This window comes from Hyla sarda, chromosome 1 (assembly GCF_029499605.1).
Source record: "Hyla sarda isolate aHylSar1 chromosome 1, aHylSar1.hap1, whole genome shotgun sequence".
NCBI lineage: Eukaryota > Metazoa > Chordata > Amphibia > Anura > Hylidae > Hyla > Hyla sarda.
This window is the reverse complement of record NC_079189.1, coordinates 211,203,352-211,221,488: the sequence shown is the minus strand read 5'-3', so window position 1 is coordinate 211,221,488 and position 18,137 is coordinate 211,203,352.

Sequence of the window (18,137 nt, the reverse complement as noted above, 5' to 3'; positions counted from 1 at the left end):
AGAAAGCAAACCTAGAGCATCTAGCAGAAAGTCATTGTGCATATAATGTATTATTAATAACAGGTATAGACAAGGCAGATGTGTCATTTATATATCTCTTAAAGAGTTTGCACAACATGTTATTGACAGACTTATTCACAAAGTGGACGTGTGCAAAATAGTACACATTAAGATTAGATATGAGCGAACTTTTGAAAAATTCCATTTGGCTGATTCGCCAATTTTTTTTAAAACATTTGTTTTGATCCGAATTTATTCGTGGCGAATCTGTATTAAAAACAGCTATTTCAGTCTTACAGAGAGCCTCAATAGGGGTGTAGAACACGTTGCTGTGTTCAAACATGCATATGGAGTGTGCTGGGGTAGTGAAATAATACTGTTATTCAGATTAACATGCAGATTACCGGCATTGCTTTTAGAATCACTGCTGCAGATCGGCACAATGACACAGCCTGGAGGTGTTGGCAGCATGAGGAGACCATATAGTGGTTGAATGACACAGCGTGGAGGTGTTGGCAGCATGAGGAGACCATATAGTGGCTGAATCACACAGCGTGGAGGTGTTGGTAGCATGAAGAGACCATATAGTGGCTGAATGATGCAGCTTGGATGAGGCTGAAGTATGTGGAGACCATATAGTGGATGCTTGACACAGCATGGAGGTGTTGGCAGCATGAGGAGACCATATAGTGGCTGAATGATATAGCGTGGAGGTGTTGGCCGCATGAGGAGGCCATATAGTGGCTGAATGACACAGCGTGGAGGTGTTGGCAGCATGAGGAGACCATATAGTGGCTGAATGACACAGCGTGGAAGTGTAGGCAGCATGAGGAGACCATATAGTGGCTGAATGACACAGTGTGGAGGTGTTGGCAGCATGAGGAGACCATATAGTGGCTGAATGACACAGCATGGAGGTGTTGGCAGCATGAGGAGACCATATAGTGGCTGAATGACACAGTGCGGAGGTGGCGGCAGCATGAGGAGACCATATAGTGGCTGCATGACACAGCTTGGATAAGGCTGAACCACGAGGAGACCATATAGTTGCTGAATGAGACAGCGTGGAGGTGTTGGCAGCATGAGGAGACCATGTAGTGGCTGAATGACACAGCATGGAGGTGTTTGCAGCATGAGGAGACCATATAGCGGTTGAATGACAGTGTGGAGGTGTTGGCAGCATGAAGAGACCACATAGTGTCTGAATGGCACAGCCAGGAGTTGGCAGCAGCATGATTAGACACTAGGCCTTCACAATCCCTAAGATTATAAAATGAATTCTGAAATTTAAACCGAAGATTTTGGGTAGCTAGTGCTACCATACCAACATTTTTATTCCCAGACCCAGTTCCAGCAGCATCAGTAAACCATATATTGCCTGCACAGCCTGGAGTTGACAGCAGCATGAGTAGACACTAGGCCTTCACAATCCCTAAGATTATAAAATGAATTCTGAAATTTAAACCGAAGATTTTGGGTAGCTTGTGCTACCATAACAACATTTTTATTCCCGGACCCAGTCCCAGCAGCATCAGTAAACCGTATATTGCCTGAATGGCACAGCCTGGAGTTGGCTGAAGCATGAGGAGACCCCAGGGCTTCACAATCCCTAAGAAAAAAAGATGAAGTTTGAAATTCAAACTAAAGCTTTTCGGTAGCTAGTGCTACCATAACAAAAAATGTTATTCCCAGGCCCAGCAGCATCAGGAAACTATATATTGGCTGAATGACACAGCCTGGAGTTGGCTGAATCATGAGGAGACCATATAGTGTCTGAATTTCACAGCCTGGAGTTGGCGGCAGATGAGGAGTCAATAGGGCCTCACAATCTTTAATGATAAAAGATGAATTGTGAAATTTAAATTGGAGATGTATGGTACCTAGTGCTACCACAAACATATATAGGTAATGTCCTAGGCCCAGCAGCATCACTAAACCATGTAGTTGCTATATGACACATACAGGAGCAGGCAGAAGCATGAGTACACAAGAGGGGTTCACAACCCCTAACATTAAAAGGTGAATGTTGAAATTTCTATTGAAGATGCATGTTAGCTAGTGCTACCATCCAAAAATGTTAAGGCCCAAGCCCAGCAGCATCACTAAACCATGTAGTTGCTGAATGACACAGACAGGAGCAGTCAGTACACAAAAGGGTTTCATAACCCCTATTATTGAAAGATAAACATTGAAATCTCAATGACGCATGCATGTAAGCTAGTGCTAACATCCAAAAATGTAATGCCCAATCCCAGCAGCATCAGTAAGCCAAGAAGTTCCTGAAACACACAGTCAGGAGCAGGCATCAGCAGTACACAAGAGGGTTTCATAACCTCTAAGATTGAAAGATCAATGGTGAAACCTCTATTGAAGAGGTATGTTACCTCGTGCTCTCATCAAAGAATTTAAGGCCCAAGCCCAGCAGCATCACTAAGCACAGTAGTTCCTGAAACACATAGCCTGGAGCAGGCATCAGCATGCATTTACAAGGGCCTAATAACCCCTAACATGAAAAGGGGAATATTGAAATCTGTATAGAAGATGTATGCTAGCTAGTGCTAACATCAAAAAAATTTAGGCACAGGCCCAGCAGCATCAGTAAGCCAAGTAGTTCCTGAAACACACAGCCTGGATCAGGTGGCAGGATGCATACATAAGAGGGCTTCACAACGCTTAACATTAAAAGATCAATGATGAAATCTCTATTGAGCATGTACGTTTGCTAGTGCTACCATAAGGAAATTGTAGTTAATATCCAAGACAGTCCCAGCAGCATAAAAAAAAAACTATTTATTGGCTGAACAACACAGCCTGGAGGTGGGGAAAGCATAATGAGCCCATATAGTGTCTGAATGGTACAGCCTGGAGGTGGCTGAAGCATGAGGAGCCCATATAGTGGCTGAATGGCACAGCCTGGAGTTGGCAGAAGCTTAAGTAGACAAAATAGTAGCTGAATGAGACAGCCTGGAGGTGGCAGCAGCAGAATCAGGAGTCCTGAAAGTGACCCGGTGAGAGAGTGGTGTGGTGGGTGGCAATATCAGTACCCAGTGATAAAGGTGGCTGGAATGTTTGTAAATAGGGAGCAGTGCCATCTGTTTGGCACTATCCATATTTATGAAGTGTTGGTGTGTAAGGAGATCTGATCTTATCAAGGTACTTCGGTGGTTAGCTTGATTTAAGTCTTTATCTGGATCCAGGAGAATGAATCCACCAGAAATAACACGTAACAGCAGTTTGTCCGGTCAAATTCATTCTAGTTTATTCAGCAGTCTGTAAGCACATAATATAGGGGGGGGGGGGGTTGCACCTCTCCTTCCGTCACTCAAATATTTGGTATAATCTCTAGCCTATAATATTAGGTATACGGAGGTTTCTGAGAGAGTTCATGGGAGAGACAGATGATCGAGAAAGCCATAACACATGTAAGAATAGGAAGTCCTAATATGGTTAATTAACCTTCGCGGCTACATTCCTAGCAAAGAGATAACATTAAATGCTGACAGGATAAAGACACTGTGTGATGGATGCATACACTACAGTAACCCCTTCAATCCTCTCTTAGAACCTTATATTATTTTATACTATACGGTTCTCCTTTTTTTAACTTCCTTTCTCTGTAGAGTTTTAGGTATTGCATGTATCCACTGGGTGTAGTGTCTTCATTAGGCAATGAGGGCGTGACCTGGTAAAATGTGTCCGTGGCATTGGCGACTCCCTTTTCTAGCAACCTCCTAATACATGGTATGACACATAGCGAAAATGCAGCAATAACTATAATGATTACAAAAATTATAATAGCTAATTGTGTTAATCATATTTCCAGTTAGTAAACCATCCAAAATATTGATCCCAGGGATTTGTAATACCTGAGTTCTTTTTTAGACAGGTCCTCTAACTTTTGTATTGCAATAGTTACTTTACCATTGGGACCAGTGTTGCTAGGTATGAAGGTGCAGCATGATGTAGGATCCACAAGCACTTTGCACACCCCACCTTTTTCTGCCAGAATCATATCTAAGACCATTCTGTTCTGAAATGTCATAATTGAATCAGCTTTGTGCTGCTCTGCAACACCTCGTAATGCATCCCTCGTGTAGTTTACAAACCTTTGTTGTTTATAGTAAATGTAATTAATCCAGTCTACATTTTTGCTCACAGTGATTATAGAAAGGATAGATTCAAAGCCCGCAGCTACTTGATTCCTGGCTTTGAACTCATCAGGGACCTCTCTTGGGACCCCTATTGTATCTATGTATACATGTGTATTGAAGCTACCTGCAGGTGTTGACCTCTTTATCCTTTTTGTGGCAGAGTTTACGTATTCTCCCCCTTCTGCGAATATGTGAATGTTCATAATGGCTTTAGCTAGAACACACTCTCCTTTCCACTTGCCCTCTAGCTTGAACCTTATTTTACCATCGCCACAGATCCAGTAAATGTCACCTATTGAAAAAACTTGGTTCTGAGTGAGTGACACTTCTACAGAGCTATAACTAGCACAATATCCCTTTGTAAAGTTCTATCTATTGACACCTTCCTTTTCTCCCCTATAGCATGTGTAATTCCCTGGGTATATGTGTATACCTGCCCCTGAGTGTGGGGTCTCTGTTAGCAAAGGGTATTTCATTTTCCAGGTTCCGCAATCAGTGTCATTATTAGAAATATTCTTGAAAAGATTTAAAATTTTTTTTCTATATTTGAGGGAAGTATGAATGGTACCATACCCAAATGTGGTTTTGCAGTCCCGCAAATATAACAATTACTTTTATTGATGGAAGCTGCTGTGTATTTCATCCATTCTACCCAGAGATTGGCATCTGAGAATCCTGTTTCCATTGCTAAAGTGTCCTCATATGTTGGATCAGATGCCGCTCTTTTATTCTTGAAAGCCATGGTGTGGGGTATTAGAGGATTCTGCTGCTTGTAATTTTGCTTATAGCTCTCCGTGTTACTACATGTCAGAAAAGTCAATGAGATTGTTATCAGTGTGATTTGGGGTGTCATTCTTGTCAATTAACTGCCAGAACTCATGGAGACCTTCGCTTAGTTGGGGGTCAGGGCTGTCTGCCCCCGTTTGTACCCCTTTTCCGTCTTTTTCGAGGTTAAGGCTGTCTGCCTCCGTTAGTACTCTTTTCTTTAACAGCTTGATCCTTGTGGCATGGATCCAGGTGGGTGACTGCTCAGTGAGGACCGCTGTTCTGGTGATGGCGACTACCTCGGTGGGTTGTCCGTAGATGAAGCTCCCCGGCTTCTTTCCCTTCTGGAGGGCCTTGACAATCACCTGGTCTCCTACCCGGAATGGGTGAGTTGGTTCCTGTGGAAGAGAGAGAGATTTACAAGCAACTTTTTCTTCAGTTTTACTGAGGACCTTGATCAGATTAATAACATACTCATCTCTGATCAGGTCCAAATCCCCTTCCTGTATCACTAGTGGGAAGGGAAGGGTGCCCAGGGTGTAGGGAAGGGCCTACCCATTAGAATTTCAAATGGTGACAACCCTAGCTTCTTATTAGGTGTCATTCTGATCTCTGCAAGTATTATGGGCAGGATTTGTTTCCATTTTTCGAATGTTCCAGCAGTGGCCTTCCTAAGTTTGTCTTTCACTGTTCTGTTCATCCGTTCCACGACCCTGAACTCTCTGGGTGATATGGAATATGAAATTTCCACTCCACCTGTAACAGTCTTGCTATCTCCTTGTTGAGCTTTGAGGTAAAGGCCGGCCCACAGTCTGATTCAATGACCAGAGGACAGCCCCACCTTGGGACTATCTGTTTGGTCAGGATTTTGGCTGTAGTTTTAGCATCCTCTGATTTTGTAGGAAAGACTTCTGGCCATCTGGAGAACATGTCCACTATCACTAATGCATATTCCTGTTTCCCTTTTGTTTTAGGTATATGCGTGTAATTCACCTGCAAGTGAGTGAATGGTGTAGTGGGGTAGTCAAGGTGTTGGTGAGGAATCATCAATGGGTTGTTAGGATTGTTTCTCAAACATGTGATGCATGTTGTTAGGATTGTTTCTCAAACATGTGATGCAGTACTGGATTGAGGCTCCAGTCTCTTTTGGGGGGGGTACCATGGTTTTAATGTGGCTTGGAGGACTATGCTGTACACAACAGGTGAATCAGCATATCCCTGGGGCATTCTGCACCAGGTCAGTTGACGTCCGTAAAAGGAAAAAGCAAAAAGTGGTCTGGTCGCCTTATCAACTGGGATAGAAAAGAAAGCATTCTTCAGATCTATCGCACTGAAATAGACAGCGTCTGCAGGAATGGTAGAAAGAAGTTAATTGACATCTGGGACAATAGGAGCAATAGGCACAATGATGTTGTTTATTGCCCTCAAATCCTGTACAAAGCGGGTAGTACCATCTGCCTTTGTCACTGGATTGACGGCGTGCTGTAGGGTAAAATCACCTCTTCCAGGATTCCTTTTTCTAGGAATTCTTCTATCATTGGCCTAAGTCCATCAAGTTTTTCTCTTGAAAGGGGGTATTGTTTCTGATATACAGGTGTACTGCCTTCCCTTAGGGTAGCTATGTATGGTGTGCAATCAATGAGCCCTGTGTCATAGTCCCCATTTGCCCACAGTGATGGGTCTATGTCCCCTAGCTCTGGGTGTTCCTGTATGTTTGTAAAAATCAGTGGAGTTACAATGGGCAAAGCATCAGAGTATATACTGATACCGTTGTTTTCAACTGTGAGCTGCAATCCCAGCTTTACAAACAGATCTCTCCCAAGAAGACTCACGGGACACTCAGGTATAATGCTGAAAGTGTGATCTGTAATGTATTCCCTGTCAGTGGTCTCTAGATCTATGGGCTTTTTTTTATATAAGATGCTGTCCTGCTGTTAGAAAAGGGACAAACATTTAACTTCTTCCCTTACTTCTTGTTTGTCAAACGTACTGCGGGTCTGGACCCCCCCGCGAGTAACTCCTTCAGCACCAGCGTCCTTATCTCTTCCTGCAGCTCCCTTCCCTCCTGCTAATTCTGCTAAAGGTGGTGGCTGGGGAGCTCTCCTAGTTATGACTGCTGTGACTGCATCTTCTTCATCTGGAGTCAACACTGGGTACTGAGGCACTACTGGAGGGGTCTGTTATACGGTGAAGGGGGTGGTGGTGGAAATTTCTGGTCTTTCCCTTTCAAACTTATTTTCTGTTCTATCTCATGAAGGGACCTATCATCTTTGGGACAGCTGTGATTCTTATTCCTTTTCTTATTACCTGCATCATACCAATGGTGGGCTATTTCTAGCCACTGTTCCCCTCCCTTGGACCATTCCATGTCCCAGGAATGGTCCGCATCGAAATGCGGCCAGGCTGCCTTATCACCCAGACATAGTCCTTTGACCATATCCATATGATACACACTATTGTCACCGTCCCTGAGGAATGGATCTGCAGCATCCATTACCTCAGTCCAGCCTGCTAAATCGTCTACCCATGGATTGATCAGGTAATAGTTTTTTGGACTAACACGGGCTACATAACATTTGCAAGTTTCCCCTGGCTCTGGTTTAGGGTACTTAGTTTTAGAGCCTTTTGCTCCCATGTTAGTATGTTTGGTTTTGGAGTGTGATCATACAATCACTGTCAGGACTGGCTGTACTGAACCGCAAAGGCTCCGACAATTCCTGTCAACTGATCAGCGGACTCGTGCCTTAATGTTTGCTCACTCTCCCAAAACCCCTATTGACTAGTGCTGTTTTGAGCCGCCACTTGCGTTCACCGGTCTCTGGGTCAACAGATTCTCTCCTAGTCAGAGGGGTGGGGCGTCTTGCAGCTCTCCACAACGCATGCAATTTTACACAGTCAATGATGTTAGTACAAAAAAATCACAGTGAGATTTGACCGTACACTTACCACCCAGTCAATGTCTCACACAAACAAATGATCTTATCACTTCTAAAACTTATTATTATTACAAACTACATATATATAAGAGTTAAATCAAGCTTGTAACCTTCTGTTCCCCGAACAGCTTCTTTTAGTTTTAAGTGCACTTATATCTGACTGAGGTGAAATGGGGCTCCCGGAGCACCTCTTATAATCACCTATGACTCCCTGACCCTTTGTCTATTGTGTCCCTGACACTCTGTGTCCCAAACACAGCAACCTCCCGAAGTTTCTAGTAAATGGTTCTACATACTTGGATCGAGACGCTGTCAGTGCCCTCGGATCAGACAGAGGATAAAACATATATCCCTCATACGGATCTGGGGATGACTTTCTCGACCCCGGATGAGCCCCCAGATTGTAAGGAGATCTGATCTTATCAAGGTACCCCTGGTACCGAACTTCGGTGGTTAGCTTGATTTAAGTCTTTATCTGGATCCAGGAGAATGAATCCACCAGAAATAACACGTAACAACAGTTTGTCTGGTCAAATTCATTCTAGTTTATTCAGCAGTCTGTAAGCACATAATATAGGGGGGGGGTGGGGTTGCACCCCTCCTTCCGTCACTCAAATATTTGGTATAATCTCTAGCCTATAATATTAGGTATACGGAGGTTTCTGAGAGAATTCATGGGAGAGACAGATGATCGAGAAAGCCATAACACATGTAAGAATAGGAAGTCCTAATATGGTTAATTAACCTTCGCAGCTACATTCCTAGCAAAGAGATAACATTAAATGCTGACAGGATAAAGACACTGTGTGATGGATGCATACAATACAGTAACCCCTTCAGGTGTAGCACAATGGTCAATCTACTCTGATGCATCTGGCATTGGTGGGTGGAAATCCTGGCTGATCCATGCCTGATTTATCTTCACAAAGGTCAGTCTCTCCACATTTTTCGTGGACAGACATGTTCTCCTTGGGGTGACTATGGCCCCCGCCTCACTAAACACCCACTCTGATGACACACTACTGGCTGGGCAGGACAGCTTTTCCAGGGCAAACTCTGCTAGTTGTGGCCTCAAATCAAGTTTGGCTACCCAGAAGTCCAGCGGATCTTCAAGGTGTGTTGGCATGGGCATGTCAAGGGATGCACCCACCTGCTGGTTCAGGCCCTGCTCCATGTCTACCTGCTGCTGATGAGTTGCTTCACTATGGGGGAGAAGAAAGGTACTCATCAGCGAATGCAGACTCAGGCTGCTGCTGATGGAGCTGGTACTGCTCCTGCCACCCCACCCCTCCCCAGCAGCCATGACAGTGGAAGGTGAGCACAGAGGGCCCCCCCCCCCCGAGTAAGACCTGCTAGTGGATGGACGATGGCGCCGATAGGCATCGGAAAACTAACTACGTAGGATCTCTCCGTAGTAGGTCAGTTTGTCCTCCCTATCAGTGGCTGTAAAAAAGGCCCCTATTTTGTGTCAGTAGTGAGGGTCCAATAAGGTGGAGAGCCAGAAGTCATCCCGATGCCGAATGTTGACAATTCGGCGATCACTTCGCAAGCAACTGAGCATGCATTGTGCCATTTGTGCAAGTGACTCGGAAGTCATCCATCTCCACTGCATACTTCCACAGTGTGTATGGGTCATCTGTCTCACCTTCCTCATAACCCTCTAGCTCATTCATGGGTGTCAAACATGCGGCCCACAATGAATATTTTTGCGGCCCGAGCAGAGCCGGTGACTGCAAACCATGCTACCGCCTTGCTGGCTCAGCTGCTGCCTCAGGGGGCAACCTGCAACTCTCTTCTCCTGGTAATGATGAAGCCCCTTCTGCAGCTGGCTCCCAATTGTGATCGGCTTCATCATCATCATCAACAAGTGTCTGCACATCACTGATGTCCTCCTCAGGGTCCTCAACAGTGTCTGCTTCATGACCCTGAACCCTGGCAACACCCCCTCCCACGTCACTCTCCTCATCACCACTTGCCCGCCTAGCGGAGGAAGCGGCGGATGTCTCCTCCCCTTCTTGGCTGGGCAGTAGCTGCTGACTGTCCTCTATTAGATTGTCCTCAGTGAATAGTGGAGCTAAACCCACAGCATAAGATACTTCTGTAGGAGATGGAACAGCATAGGACAGAGGCAATGGGAGGACAGGGACTGCTCCCGGACCATGCCAACTAAGGGTTGTGTCTGAGGAACTCACCGACTGTTGACTGGGGGTGTCAGATGTAACTTGTGATAAAGTGGATGACCGTGTTAACCAATTGACGACGGCAGATGGGTTGCTAGTCGAGACACGACCGCTAGCTGATAACGGGAGCTCAGGCCCCTCGCTGCGACTCCTGCTGCCACTCGCCCCTAGTCTGCTGCGACCTCTGCCTGAAGGATTTAGGCCTCTGCCACTCCTCTGTGCACGTTCTGGCACTTCTCTGCCTGACATACTTAGTGCGTACATGAGGGGAGTACAATACACTTCACTACGCTTAAAACAGTATTTGTCTAGTACAGCAGCAGGTGTGTACTATTGGATGTCCTTTCACGGTATCTAGGCCCTTGACAGTTAAACAGGTAAAAAAAAATAGTAGAGTACTTAGATGTACATATGCGGTATGCACTTATGAGGGCAGAAAAATGCGCTACAAAGCACCTAAAAACTCTGTATTTTTGTAAAACACCAGCCGGTGATTACTTTTGTCTGTCCTTTCACAGTATGTAAGCCCTTGACAGATTAACAGGTACAACATAGTACACTACTTAGATGTTGGTATGTAGTATGCACTGATGAGGGCAGAAAAATGCTCTTCAGTACACATAAAAAAGTATCTGAGTACAACACCTAACGATGAGTACTTTTGCCTGGACTTTCAACTGGCTCCATCAACTGGCTCCAGAAAGTTAAACAGATTTGTAAATTACTTCTATTAACCTCTTAAGGACCCATGACGTACGCGTTCGTCATGAGTCCGCTCCCTATCCATAACGCGGGGCCCCGCGTCATAGCAGGTCGGGCACGGCATTGATCGCGGTGCCGCACGTTATTAACCCTTTAGACGCGGTGTTCAAAGTTGAACGCCGCATCTAAAGTGAAAGTAAAACCATGCCGGTTAGCTCAGAGAGCTGTTTGGGATTGCCAAATGGCAAAATCGTGGCATCCCAAACAGCTTACATGACAGCCGGAGGATGCCTACCTGCCTCCTCGCTGTCCGATCGCCGAATGACTGCTCAGTGCCTGAGATCCAGGCATGAGCAGTAAAACGGCAGAATCATCGATCAGTGGTTTCTTATGATAAACCACTGATCAATGTAAAATATCAGTGAATGCAGTGTTATAGGTCCCTATGGGAGCTATAACACTGCAAAAAAAAAAAAGTGAAAAGAAAAAAGTGAATAAAGATCATTTAACCCCTCCCCTAATAAAAGTTTGAATCACCCCCCTTTTTCCATAAAAAAACGGTGTAAATAAAAATAAAAATAAACATATGTGGTATCGCCGCATGTAGAAATGTCCGAATTATAAAAATATATTGTTAAGTAAACGGTCAATGGCGTACGCGCAAAAAAATTCCAAAGTCCAAAATAGTGCATTTTTGGTCCTATAAAAAAGTTATAGGGGTCAGAAGATGACAACTTTAAATGTATACATTTTCCTGCATGTAGTTATGATTTTTTCCAGAAGTACGACAAAATCAAACCTACATAAGTAGGGTATCATTTTAATTGTATGGACCTACAGAATAAAGAGAAGGTGTCATTTTTACCAAAAAATGTTCTGTGTAGAAACGGAAGTCCCAAACAGTTACAAAATGGTGTGTTTTTTTTCAATTTTGTCTCACAAGGATTTTTTTTTCCATTTCGCTGTAGATTTTTGGGTAAAATGACTGACGTCATTACAAAGTAGAATTGGTGGCGCAAAAAATAAGCCATCATATGGATTTTTAGGTGCAAAATTGAAAGAGTTATGATTTTTTAAAGGTAAGGAGGAAAAAAATTAAATGCAATCCATTTTTCCATTTCGCTGTAGATTTTTGGGTAAAATTACTGACGTCATTACAAAGTAGAATTGGTGGTGCAAAAAATAAGCCATCATATGGATTTGTAGGTGCAAAATTGAAAGAGTTATAATTTTTTAAAGGTAAGGAGGAAAAAAACTAAATGCAAAAAACGGAAAAACCCCGGGTCCTTAAAGGAGAACTCAAGAACATAAAAATTGTCACCCATACTGCCGGCAGTAAAAAAATAAAGATGTACATACCTTCCTCCGCTCCCCCGGGGCCTTTGGTAACCGGCTCCGACCTCCGCCGTGATCCACTTCCTGGTTGCCGGTGGTTGGAGAGTCTTACTGGGCTCAGCCAATCACCGGCCGCAGTGAAGTACTGAAGTACTGGCCGGAAATAGGCTGAGCAGCAGTGTGATGTTTTCGGCCCCGGCAGCAGATTGAGTTGTTCTTTACTGTCTAAGTTCTCTCTGATGACACGTGTCTCGGGAACCGCCCAGTTTAGAAGCAAATCCCCATAGCAAACCTATTATACTCTGTGCAGTTCCCAAGACAAGCAGAGATGTCAGCAGAGAGCACTGTTGCCAGACAGAAAACAGCAACTCAACTTAAGCAGCTGATAATTATTGAAAGGATTAAGATTTTTTAATAGAAGTAATTTACAAATCTGTTTAACTTTCTGGAGCCAGTTGATATATATAAAAAAAGTTTTTTCCTGGAATACCCCTTTAACAGGTACAAAATATTACACTACTTTGATGTACGTATGCGGTATGCACTGATGAGGGCAGAAAAATGTGCTACAGTACCCTTAAAAATATATATTTATTTTTGTAAAACACCAGCAGTACACAACAGTGCTGCAGCCAAAAAAGCTGTGTACTAAACACAAAATTGCACTCTGTCATAGACTATTAGGAATGGACTGCTGGGTGTTATACCATTTATAGACTAGTATAACCAGCAGATGAGTTGCTGTGGAACAAAGAGACTGAATGGCACTGAAAAATTATTTCTGCCTCCTCTGCTAAGGTTTATGAAGTTGATGCAGCTTGTTAAAATGTATGAGGCAACACACAGCTATCTGCCCCTCTCTGTAATACTATGCTGAAGAAAGTGACTGGGAGGTTAATGCCTGCAGCTGCAGTAAAAATCCTTTTCAGTGAAAAAACAATGCTCTCCATCCACGAGAATGCTGATGTGACTAGGAGGATGTTAAATGCTGCTGGAATGTGCTTTTCTCTGCTGTAACACATACACACAGGCTGTCTGTCCCATCTCTCTGCAGTGTCATGAATTAAGTGGCTGGCCGCAATATGGCTGCCGATTATATAGGGCTGTGACATCACTGGGGTGACTGGCTGCTGATAGGCAGCATCCTGCATGTGATTCAGGGTCATCCCGCCTAATTCCCTTCCCGCCTTGCCTTCCCAGCGTCCCTTGCCCCATGTACTGACTTGTGGATCTGCCATTTTAGATGCCCTGGAGCCTGGAACGCTGTAAATGGAGTTTAATGAAGCGATTAGCACATTAGAATATTGAATATTTCCTGAAATACGTAAAACAAATTTGGGTTCATCAGCTTCGATTCGCTCATCTCTAATTAAGATGGAAAATGATCGAACTGCTTTTATACTTAGGTACAGATCTGATGCAAGGATTTTTGCCACCCTAGGCAAAAGCTAATTTTACCGCCTCTTGACATCGCCCATTGGCTCTGCCCTTTGATACGCCCCACCTTACTACTGGGGTGACACACTATAACAAACCTCCTCCTCATGGGGCTGATGTATGGAGGCGCATGCGATGCCAGAATCTGCCTGTCTGGCCTCGGAGGTGGCACTACACTCCTCCAGTAGGCTAAAGAATGCAGATTATTATAGTACTGGGGGGGCTATGGGGTTGGATGGTGTTTCTAGCTGGGCGGGTGCTTTGGATAAGCGACGGATGCTCTGGGTGTAGGCTGGCCACAAAATTTCTTGTAGAGTGGCGCCCCCATGAAGAGGGCGTTCCAGGCAGCTGCCTATTTTGCCAATAGGCAGAACCGGCCCTGCTTCGGTAGGTGTAGATATGTGCTCTGGTTTGTCTGGCCAATAAACACAATGCGCTACATCATACAGTGCATTCAGAAAGTTTTCAAACCCTTTCAAATTTTGTAATTTTTTGCTTAAATAAAAAGAAATAAAATGTCAGTGAAAACTGAATTTTAGAAGTTTTTGCAAATATACATTAAAAGTTATGAAATCATTTAGCTCTGGCTCCTCCCATTTCCCTTGACCACCTCTGAGATGTTCCTTCACCTTCATTGGAGTACCCTGTGGTAATTTCAGCTGATTGGACAGGATTTGGAAGGACACACCCCTGTCTATATAAGGTCTCACAGCTGACAATGCATATCAGGTAAAAAAATAAACTGTGGGGCTGAATGAGCTGCCTGTAGAGCTCAGACCAGGACTCGTAGAACTGGCCATCTTGCTACACTAAATAATTGGGCGAGAAGGACCTTGGTAAGAGAGGTGACAAAGAATCCTATGGTCACTCTGGCTAAGCTTCAAATATCCTGTGTGCAGATTGGAAAAACGTACAGAAGGTCAACCATTACTGCAGCATTTCACCAATCTGGGCTTTATAACAGTGTGCTCAAAAAGAAGCCTCAACTTTGCAAAAGAAGGGCCCCCCTAGAGTTTACAAAAAAAAATAAAATAAAAAAGGGGGCACTAAGTGTGATAAACAAGATTCTCTGATCTGGTAAAACCAAAATTGAACATCTTAATTCTAAGTGTTATGTCTGGAAGAAACCAGGCACTGTTCTTTACCTTCTCAATACCATCCCCACAGTGAAACATGATGGTGGTAGCATTATGCCATGGGCGTGTTTTTCAATGGCTGGGAGAGGGAGAATGGTCAGGGTTAAAAGAAAGCTGAATCGATCAAAGTAAATATATATTCTTACTGAAAACCTGATCCACAACTCAGCATAGAAGTGGAATATGCTTATTGAACCAGCCAAAGCCCTTATTTGAACCCAGTTGAGCATCTCTGGAGAGACCTGAAAATAGTCCACACCGACAGTCCTCATCCAAACAGACAGAGCTTGAGAGGAGCTGCAGAAAAGAGTGGCAGAAAAGTCCCAAGCTCAGGTGTGCAAATCTTGTGGCATCATACCCAAGAAGACTAGAAACAGTTATCGCTGTTAAGGTGCTTCAACATACAATGGTAATTCGTTCCAAATGAACCATCGTTAGTTGAAACCATCATATGTTGAGGGATCCGTGCAATGATAAGTATAGGAAGTTATACTTACCTTTCCCCGCCGCTCCGGACTGTCACCGCTGCCCTGGATGTCGCCCTCCATCGATGTCGCCGTGTCCCCGGGGTGTCCCCGCCGCTCCGGACGTCTCTGCTGCCTGGGATCATCGCTCTTCATCGCCGTCATCACGTCGCTGCGCACACCGCTCCTATTGGATGATGGGACGGCGTGCGTGGCGACGTGATGACGTCGAAAGAGAGCGACGGCGATGCAGGGGATCCTGAAGAGAACTGTCCGGAGCGCCGGGGATAGGTGAGTGATCATCACCGGACCACATGGGGCACCTTAAACAGCTATCCGGCGGCAGCTGAAGCAGTCTGCGCTGCCAGATAGCTGTTTATGCGATGGCCCCGAGGCCATCGTATGTTGAAATTATCGTATGTCGGGGCCATCGTAGGTCTGGGGGTCACTGTATATTGTAAAGGGTCTACATAGTCCACATTTTCAGATTATACATTTTAGTCTTTAAGTCAACAAAGAAAACCAGAACTCACTACACGTAGTGCTTTTTTTTATTTCATGTGAACATATTATGAATTGTGCTCCATAGTTTTTAGAATTTAAATGAAAAAAAAAATAAAAAAGCAACATATAGTTATATAAAATCACACTCTCTGGGCCTCATTTACTAAGCTGAAACTGACCAGTTTTTGTCTGGTTATCTTGGTGCAGAGTGTCTGAGACATGTCTGCGCCAGTCTGTGCCAGTGTGCAACAGTGTGCGCCTGGAAAATCCAGCAAACCCGACATTGCACTGTGAAAAGCCAAAAATGGGCATGGTCTGATGTAAAGGGGCGTGACCTGTCCAAAAAGGGGAGTGGTTTAACAACCCAACCGATTTACTATGGAATTCACAGAAAATCCTGTGGATAAATGGCTGGAAATATCCACCTAGAAAAAGCTGGTCAGAAAATGTTCCCGACTTTTCCCAATAGTAAATAGAAAGGAATCCTGCAAGGCTGAAACAACTTTTCCCACTAGTAAAAACCCAACACTTTTAGTAAATGAGGCGCTCTGTGTCTAAGTTATTATTTTTTTTTTTTTGAAGTAGCATAGTTGACTGGTGGTTGAACATGGTATATCAGGTTAAAAACAATCTACCACTGTTAGAGGTTGGTCCCTGTAGACAGATACTTTAAGGGGTCCTCCAGTGGAATTATTATTTTTTTAAATCAACTGGTGCCAGAAAGATAATCAGATTACTTCTATTTAAAAAAAAATCTTAATCCTTCCAGCACTTATCAGCTGCTGTATGCTCCAGAGGAAGTTTTATTTATTTTTGAATTTCTTTTCTGTCTTCCCACTCTGCTGACACCTCTGTCTGTCAGAGGCAGCATACAGCAGCTGATAAGTACTGGAAGGATTACACATCTGTTTAACTTTCTGACACCAGTTGATTTAAAAAAAAAAATGTTTTCCACCAGAATACCCCTTTAAATACAAAACTCCTGGATCGTACAGTGAGTACAGGTTGTATCATGCATTATCAGGTTGATATAGATAGATCCTGGAGGATGCCATGAGATTGTTCTACACCAGATTTTTGTGCACCTCATAAACTCAAATTTTGTGGTCGGAATGACATAAACTTTTGACCTTATAAAAGGGTTACTCCGGTGAAAACCTTTTTTCTTTTAAATCAACTGGTGGCAGATGTTAGGATTCGGCAGGCTGAATGTGGATCCTCTGTGTCAGCGAGGGATTTGCGTGGACCGGTTATAGGTTGCTACTGGAGCCCGCCGCAAAGCGGGATGGTCTTGCTGCGGCGGTAGCAACCAGGTCGTATCCACCGGCAATGGCTCAACCTCGCTGACTGCTGAGAAGGCGTGGGACAGAAGGACTAGACAGAGGCGAGGTCAGACGTAGCAGAAGGTCAGGGCAAGCGGCAAGGTTCGTAGTCAATGGTGATAGCAGAAGGTCGGGAAACACTGGTATGGCAAACACTGGAAACGCTTACTCAAGGCACAAGGGCAACAAGATCCGGCAATGCTGGGAAGGGGAAGTGAGGTTATATGAGCAAGGAGCAGGTGGAAGCTAATTAGACTGATTTGGGCCAGGCACCAATCATTGGTGCACTGGCCCTTTAAATTATAGAGAGCTGGCGCGCGCGCGCCCTAAGGAGCGGAGCCGCGCGCGCCAGGACGTGACAGCCACGGACCAGGACAAGTAAGTGGATTGGGATGCGATCCGCGAGCGGGCGCGTCCCGCTATGCGAATCTCATCCCCGTCGGCAGTGTCAGTGCAGCACTCCCGGTCAGCGGGTCTGACCGGGGCGCTGCAGAGAGGGGAACGCCACGAGCGCTCCGGTGAGGAGCAGGGACCCGGAGCGCTCGGCGTAACATTACCCCCCCTTAGGTCTCCCCCTCTTTTTGTCTGCTTGTCGCTTCACATGAGACGAGACCATTGGGAGCGATTCTTGAGTTTCTTTCTGGAAGACAGAGAAGTCCTGGGTAAATTCATCAATGGCAGGCAGTCCAGAAGAAGTGGGAATGGGGAGGGGGGGCAGAGGGTGAAGCTTGCCACGGGGCAGAGTGTTACCAGGAAGGGGGCTATGAGGAGGCAAAATCTCTGCTTGTTTTTTGCAAAAAACATCGGCATAGTCCTGATAGGCCTTGGGGAGACCTGGTATAGGAGGAGTCACTGAGGTTTGACTGACGGGACTGGGAGCAGACGTGAGGCATTTTTTGTGGCAAGAAGCACCCCAGCTCTTGATCTGCCCGGTGGTCCAGTCAAGGGTAGGAGAATGGCGTTGGAGCCATGGCAGGCCGAGGAGGACTTCAGAGGTGTAGTTGGGCAGAACAAAAAATTAAATTTTTTCGTGATGCAGTCCAATGCTCATAAGCAGGGGTTCTGTGCGGTAACGCACAGTGCAGTCCAATTTTACTCCGTTGACCGAGGAAATGTAGAGTGACTTGACGAGACGGGTCACAGGAATGTTGAACCTATTAACAAAAGAGGCCAAAATTAAATTTCCCGCAGAACCAGAGTCCAAG